The 6,957-nt window shown below is 31.7% G+C and overlaps 1 long non-coding RNA gene across 1 annotated transcript; it reads left to right on the top strand.

Annotated features, from left to right (window-relative positions):
• The first annotated feature begins 3,919 nt into the window (after window positions 1-3,919).
• On the top strand, window positions 3,920-6,510 carry LOC148615385 (uncharacterized). Its single transcript, XR_015923879.1, has 2 exons — window positions 3,920-4,071; window positions 4,901-6,510. It is a non-coding gene; the product is annotated as an uncharacterized LOC148615385 (long non-coding RNA).
• Window positions 6,511-6,957: the final 447 nt, after the last annotated feature.

Genomic DNA, 6,957 nt, shown 5'->3' with positions numbered 1-6,957 from the left:
AGATGATTTGGAATTATTTCTTACAAAGTATGGCGAATCTCTACCAAGAACTATATATTTGTATCTAGATGTACCATCTTTTTTGGAAAAACAACGATGTATAATGTTTTTAAGTCGGGATTTTAACTGAGTATCGGGAATAGAAGTATACAGTGTTTTAATGCTATTATATTCAGATAATAGTCTTGAACTGATTGTCTCCAAAAGATCTTTTGAATTTTTCAGGATCCACATTGAATTAATACCACTACGGGAGTTTTGTGGTAGGACTGTAGACCCTCTTTGACAGTTGTGAGTATAGAAGTTAATAGTTTTGAAAGAGGTTTGGTGGTACATTTTGCAGATCCAGCTATGAAACGTTGTTTGTATGGATTCTTGTGAAAGTTAGGAATCCAGTACATAGACGGCAAATCACAATCATCGTCCTTGGTAGAAAGACCAAAAGAGGATAGCACAGATTTATGGTTTTCCACAATCTCTTCTTTGGAGAGAGTGGTAGCAATATAGGTCTTATCACTGCTATTATTTCCTACGTCTACATCTGATAATAAACATTGGATATAAAACGTTTTGCAGACAAAAACAATGTTATTTTGGGCTTTGTCTGCTGGTACGACAACATACTTGTCATGTATAGTAGACAATGTTTTTGCTACATCGGGGTCTTTGAAAACTGATGTAGCCTTGGCATTCATTGACCTACTTAAAACTTTCATTCGTTTCAACATTAAAGAATTCGCGGCCTTTAACCACTCTAACAGAGAAGCAATGTCTTCTTGTTCCCGTTTTATCCATTTTCTTGCATAGTCCTCGACGGCATTCATAAGAACTTTAAAGTTATAATTTCAATTTATGGAGCGTGGTTCTCGGTACTTGGGAATGTATATTTTCTATTATTAAGAGCTCATTTGGAAAACAAAGAACCAGGATTCATACAGTAATAAAAAAATAACATAATTAATTGAAAACGATTTATCAGACCAAGAAAAAAGACACACACAACAAAGTACATGAAATAACCAAACCTACACTTAGGGACTTCGCTAAAAAGCAGAAAAATACAAGAACACCCATGCTTCGTACCACAGTTTTTTTCGTTATTTATATTTGAATTTCGATCTTCTTATGCACTTTTTAAATCTGTTGATGCCCTCATTACTTTTTAAAACATCTGTAAATAATATCAAAATATACAATAAATGCAATATTCATACATGTATTAGATTGATATTTTTCATCACATTAGAACCAAACTCTATTCTATACCTCTTAATCTTCTACACTCCCTTTACAAAACAAGTCTTGACACTCCTGTTTCTGACCCTACCTCATCATTAACCAGAGTAGTTGCACTCATGTTGGATATTGGTTTCAACAGACAGTTTAAGCCAGTTTGTATGAAAAGTCAAAATGACGAAAAACGACCATTTCTTCCACTGCCGTTTGTCAATAAATTTATAGATGCAATTAATTTGGCTAACATCCTCTGTCACAAGAACGTTACCAACAAAATTCCTCTATATTTTAAGGACAAAATCATACCAATTATTTCATATTCCTATATTTCACCCATTGCATCATAAATTTTCAATTATAAAAGGCTATTGCAGAACCTTGACATTGAGGACTTTAAGGCTAAACAACCTGACTGTTCTTGCAAAAACTCTCCATTCAAATATGGTCCGTCCGGTCACGTCGTTACGGGAGATTTAAGCATCATCGAAAAGGAATCTATGCGTAATATCCTTTCTTAAGGTCTCAAGTACCTTGAACCACTCACCATAAATTGGAATTATAACTTTAAAGTTCTTATGGATGCCGTAGAGGACTACGCAAGACGATGGACAAAACGAGAACAAGAAAATATTGATTCTCTGTCAGAGTGGTTCAAGGCCGGGTGGTTTTTTTAATTTTGAAACGGATGAAATAATCCATACAAACAACATTTCATAGCTGGATCTGCAAAATATACCACCAAACCTCTGTCAAAACATTTAACTTCTATACTCACAGCTGTCAGAGAGGGTCTTCAGTCCTATCACAACACTTATTTTTCCCGTAGTGGTATTAATTCAATGTTGATCCTGAAAAATTCGAAGGTCTTTTGCAGACAATCAGTTCAAGACAATCATCAGAGTATGATAACATTAAAGCCTATGCTTTTTTAACACTGTATATTTCTTTTTCCCATATTCAGTTAAAATTCCGACTTAAAATATTATACATCGCTGTTTTTTTCTCTCCAAAAAAGATGGTACACCTAGATACAATTATATAGTTCTTACTAGAGATTCCTCATACTTTGTAAGAAATAATTCCAAATCATCTTCCAAATATACGGAAGATGTTTACAAAATGCTTGAATTTTTAATAGACAACACATTTGTCCTGTGTGGTGGACGCGTTTTTCAACAAAGGGTCGGCATTCCAATGGAAACAAATTGTCACCCTCTACATGCTGAGCTATTCCTGCATTCGTATGAGGCTGACTTTATAGCTGATCTGATCCCAAAGAAAAAATATCGTTAAGCTAGATCCTTTAATCTTTGTCCGCTATATAGATGACGTATTATCTTTTAACAATCCTAATTTCAGGGATTTTATACATCGCATCTACCCCAAAGAACTTGAGATAAAGGATACTACAGACACTGTGAAGTCAGCCTCATATCTTGACCTACACGTAGAGACAGAATTGTCAACTTTCCTTTTAACTGTGGCAACATCCCTTCAGCACCTGCGTATTGAGTGTTCATATCACAACTCATACGTTATCCGAGAGCTTGTCAAAACTAAGCAGACTTTTGGTATGGTGCTAGAATTCTAACAAATAAGGTTACGCTGCTACAAGATTGAAGTCATCACTACAAAAAGTTTTATGGTCGTCATCATGAACTCGTGGATCGTTATGGTGTATCCATTTGCGCCATGAAAACTGATTTATTCAACATGTCATGGTTTTCTTTCCTCTTTTATCTTCCCCAGGACTTGACTTTTTATGAGTAACTCGGCTGGCGTTTCTAGAAAAACAGACGACGCCTACCCTACTGGTGCATCTGGTACATGCTCCCATTTTTTAGTGGAGTCCGAGTTGCTCATTTGCTTATATTACTTTGTATGTATGATTTTAGTTATTGTATGCTGATTACCGCTATAACCTTGGTTCCCTTGATTGTTCTTTGTATTGAGTATTATCCAATCCGTTTTCACATAACAAAATACATGATTACAATGTAAACATTAACGAAAAAGCGATTTTCCCTTCCATTATAAGTTTTTATTTTAATGCTTTTTTCGGATTAGTGTTCTGTAATATATTATTGACATCGGAATTAGTGTTCGGTATTTTTGTTGTTACCCTTTTTTAACCATAAACTTGAACATAATTATAACCGATGATTTCCTTATCGTTTTTTTTTGTTGCAGTTTTTAATACTAGACAAGACCGATCGTGACATTAGGATGCTTTGCCAACCAGTATTCCTGTTACACACATCAAATTTTAATTTTTAAGTCTAAATAGCTGGTGCATTTTTTGTATATGTCCGTTTTTTACTCTTTCTGTATATAATTTATTTTCTTATTTCGTTTTAATGGTGCCGTTTAAAAATGTATTGACTCATTTAGCATACGTATTTTTTGTAAACGATTATAAGAGTATTATAATGTATATAGTTATACTTATGCTTATTGAAATCAAGATTTGTTTTCAAATTGTCTTAGTCTTCTGAAAGGAGGTTCAAGAATTTTACCTGAGATGTTTTCTTAATTTTTGTACTTGACTAAAATTCTATTTAAAAATCAACTTCCTGCTCTTTCGTCGAATCATTTAAAATTTGACCGACTTTTCAATAAAGTATACTATTTTTCCAAGTATTGATATATGAGTTAATGAACTGTTGCGTGTGATCACCTTTTACTGTCAAACAATTATGTATATACAATTACAATACAATTTCAAATCGGTATTAATAGAAGTTTAAAAATAGGTTTAGTTCTGAGTATAAACGGAATGATACTCTTTCTTTTCTTTCAATAGATTTAGTATTCCAACAGTAGACTAATATTCAGGTAAGTCAAAGTCCAGTTGTGAGAAACACGAACAAATTACATTAGAAAACAATTAATCTTAACAATGATCTGGATTTGGAGAAACGTACAATCATATGTAGGTATTTATTAATTCTACACATTTTGTAATGTTTTCAATTATAACATCACGATAAAACATCCAGTCAAAGGTGAAGACTTTTACGACCAAACAAATTGTAAATGAAATTCAAGTATAAGGTTGAGATAAATATCAATGCCTGAATATTTTATATATGTAGAAAAACTGTACTAGAGTTTAAGCCTTTGAAATATTTAAATCTTTAAATTAACACCTGAATTTGTATATGTTTTTAAATTTGTTCAACAAATAAGTTCTAGAAATACTAGACGGAGTGAACGTAAAAAGTTGTCTGTGCAGGAATGGAATATTTTAAACGATCATTCATTATATCAAGTAGTTTATTAAACATACGCAAACAAGAGATAGTACAACAACTGAGAGTATATCTAGAAAAAAAACATATCTAGAACATTATTTTAGATATGTTACTGCTATTATTATCAATTTATCATCAACTATGTGAGGTTAATTTTACTCAGACGATTTCTTGAATTACTCCGCCCATACCGTTGATAAATGTATAAACACAAATACAAGCATTTGAAAGATGTATAAATATTACTTACATTTCAGATAGCTAATTTGATCCAATTTATAAGATTTGTTTAATAATGATTCCAATATTGGTCTTATAATTAAACATCCGGGCACATATGATTAGTTAGATTGTTCTTTTAATTTCACTGATGTAAAGTCAAAAGTTTAAGTATCTTAATTTGATTTCAGATGATTCCAACATTCTCATGGAAAGTCAATGCAAACTATTTGTTGTATCTATACTGATTTTAGCTGTTATAGGAATTGTAGTAAGCCTTTTGACTCAGTATAAAAACCGAGATACGCCACATAAATCAACATATATACATAGGCATTCACTACGAAAAGACGGCCCAACAGTACAATATTATCCTACTGTCAGTAGAGCGGGTATTATCTGGAGAAAAGCTGGAAGGATTAACACCAAATTTATAGAATATAAAGAACGTGAAGATATCTTCCTGGTCACAGAGGCCAACATACTATCGATCAAAATTATTCTACATTTTGACGTTAGAAGACTTTCCCGTACTGTAAAAGATTCTGACACTGTATGCATTCTTTTAAGCGACGGTCGTAAAATATGTAAGATAGGTTTCAATCATTTTTTTCTCATGAAACATAAAATATTTGCCCGTTCTGGATTTAGTTTCTCAGTTCAAATTCAAAACCCCTCTGCCATAAAGAAAGATGCTCGTAATACAGTTTCTATAACACAATCGTTTCATAGCGGACCTGAAGCTAATTCAACATTAATTCGATTGTCATGTGATGATGGATGTTTTGAAACACCATGAATTGAAAAAGAAATAATGGTGCATTTGTATTTCAAAATGATCATCAGCAACTGTTTAATCAATTATCCGTATGAATAGGAAGTATTTGGTGTAACTAGTCTGGTTAATAGAGTTTGATTTCGACAATTTACTGACGTTCATGAAATACAACGTTTTGACAAGCATTTCATTTAGATTTAAATTTAAAGAAATATGTTACATCCCGGTTAAGGGAAACAATTGTCATTATATGTATATGATATCCAGAAACAACAAAATCACCGATAGTGATATAATTGGTCTCTGGAATCCTGGAATTCACATACTAAGATAAAACAACGGTTTAAGCTTTGATTGAGTGTTACATTTTTACCGTCTTACATGTCCTCTTAACATTTTTGATTTTTTTGGTTCACAAATTAAAAACGGATGCGCACTATTTCTGAGAGCAATGAGCTTGACAAATTTAAAAGGGGCGTTAAAGGCTCTTTATTGGCATAGAATATGATTGAAAATTAATGATCAATTGTTGAAATTGTTAATTGTGAATTTAGATGCATGAATCCATAACAAAAAAGAGAACATTATGACTTACGAAAATTCTTGCATTAAAAGGACAAAATAATTTGATGTGAACCAAAAAATTTCAGCATTTGTGTATTTTTTTGTCATTTCAAAGTCATATTTGTGGCAAGAAAACAAAAACTTTGGTTATTACATTCATTATTTCATATTCTATTATGTATGAAAATGTAATGAATTTTCTTCGGTGATGACACAGTTTCATGGATGTAAATATAAAATATCAACAAACTTCAATTCATTTCATGAGTTTAAAAAAACATTTAACTATTTGTTTTGATAAAACAGGTCGACATTACACATATAAAGAACAAATTGATACGAATTCAAGTAAGATATTCAAAAATATTAACATTCACATCTGCAATAAAATAAGATAAACATACATGTTATTTAATGGTAAGTTGTAAGTACATGTCAAATAAAAAACGTTTTGTTTAATTCAGATTATATACTGTAAATTATGGTGAAATTAGATGGCCCATCCTTTCTGCACCCATTTCCAAATTTCATATGCTTTAGTTTATTTCATATACAAAAGTCGTGTCTGGGCATATCATAATACAAAATTGCATGATATTATAAAATTTTGAACATAACTATTCGGTAACTAAAATCAACAACTATGTACCGATATTGTTTTTTGAAACTCAAGTCAAGAGTCCGATTACATCATCTCCGTATCATCAAAAACAGAAATTATATTTACAATAGTCTACTTTAAAGAGTGGCTCATTTACTTTTGTTAATTTGTATGTATTATTCTTGATATGTTGTGTTCTTTGTTGTGTTTACCAGGTTTCTCCATATCTGGTCTTTGTCCCTGAATTACATTCTTTTGATTTCCACTAGAATCTTGATTACCTTAATTACTCTTAATGTATCTAA

This window comes from Perna viridis, chromosome 6 (genome assembly GCF_037379345.1).
Source record: "Perna viridis isolate PV_CMFRI_1.1 ecotype Kerala chromosome 6, ASM3737934v1, whole genome shotgun sequence".
NCBI lineage: Eukaryota > Metazoa > Mollusca > Bivalvia > Mytilida > Mytilidae > Perna > Perna viridis.
The sequence above is the reverse complement of the archived record's forward strand: the minus strand, read 5'-3'. Positions and strand labels throughout refer to the sequence as shown.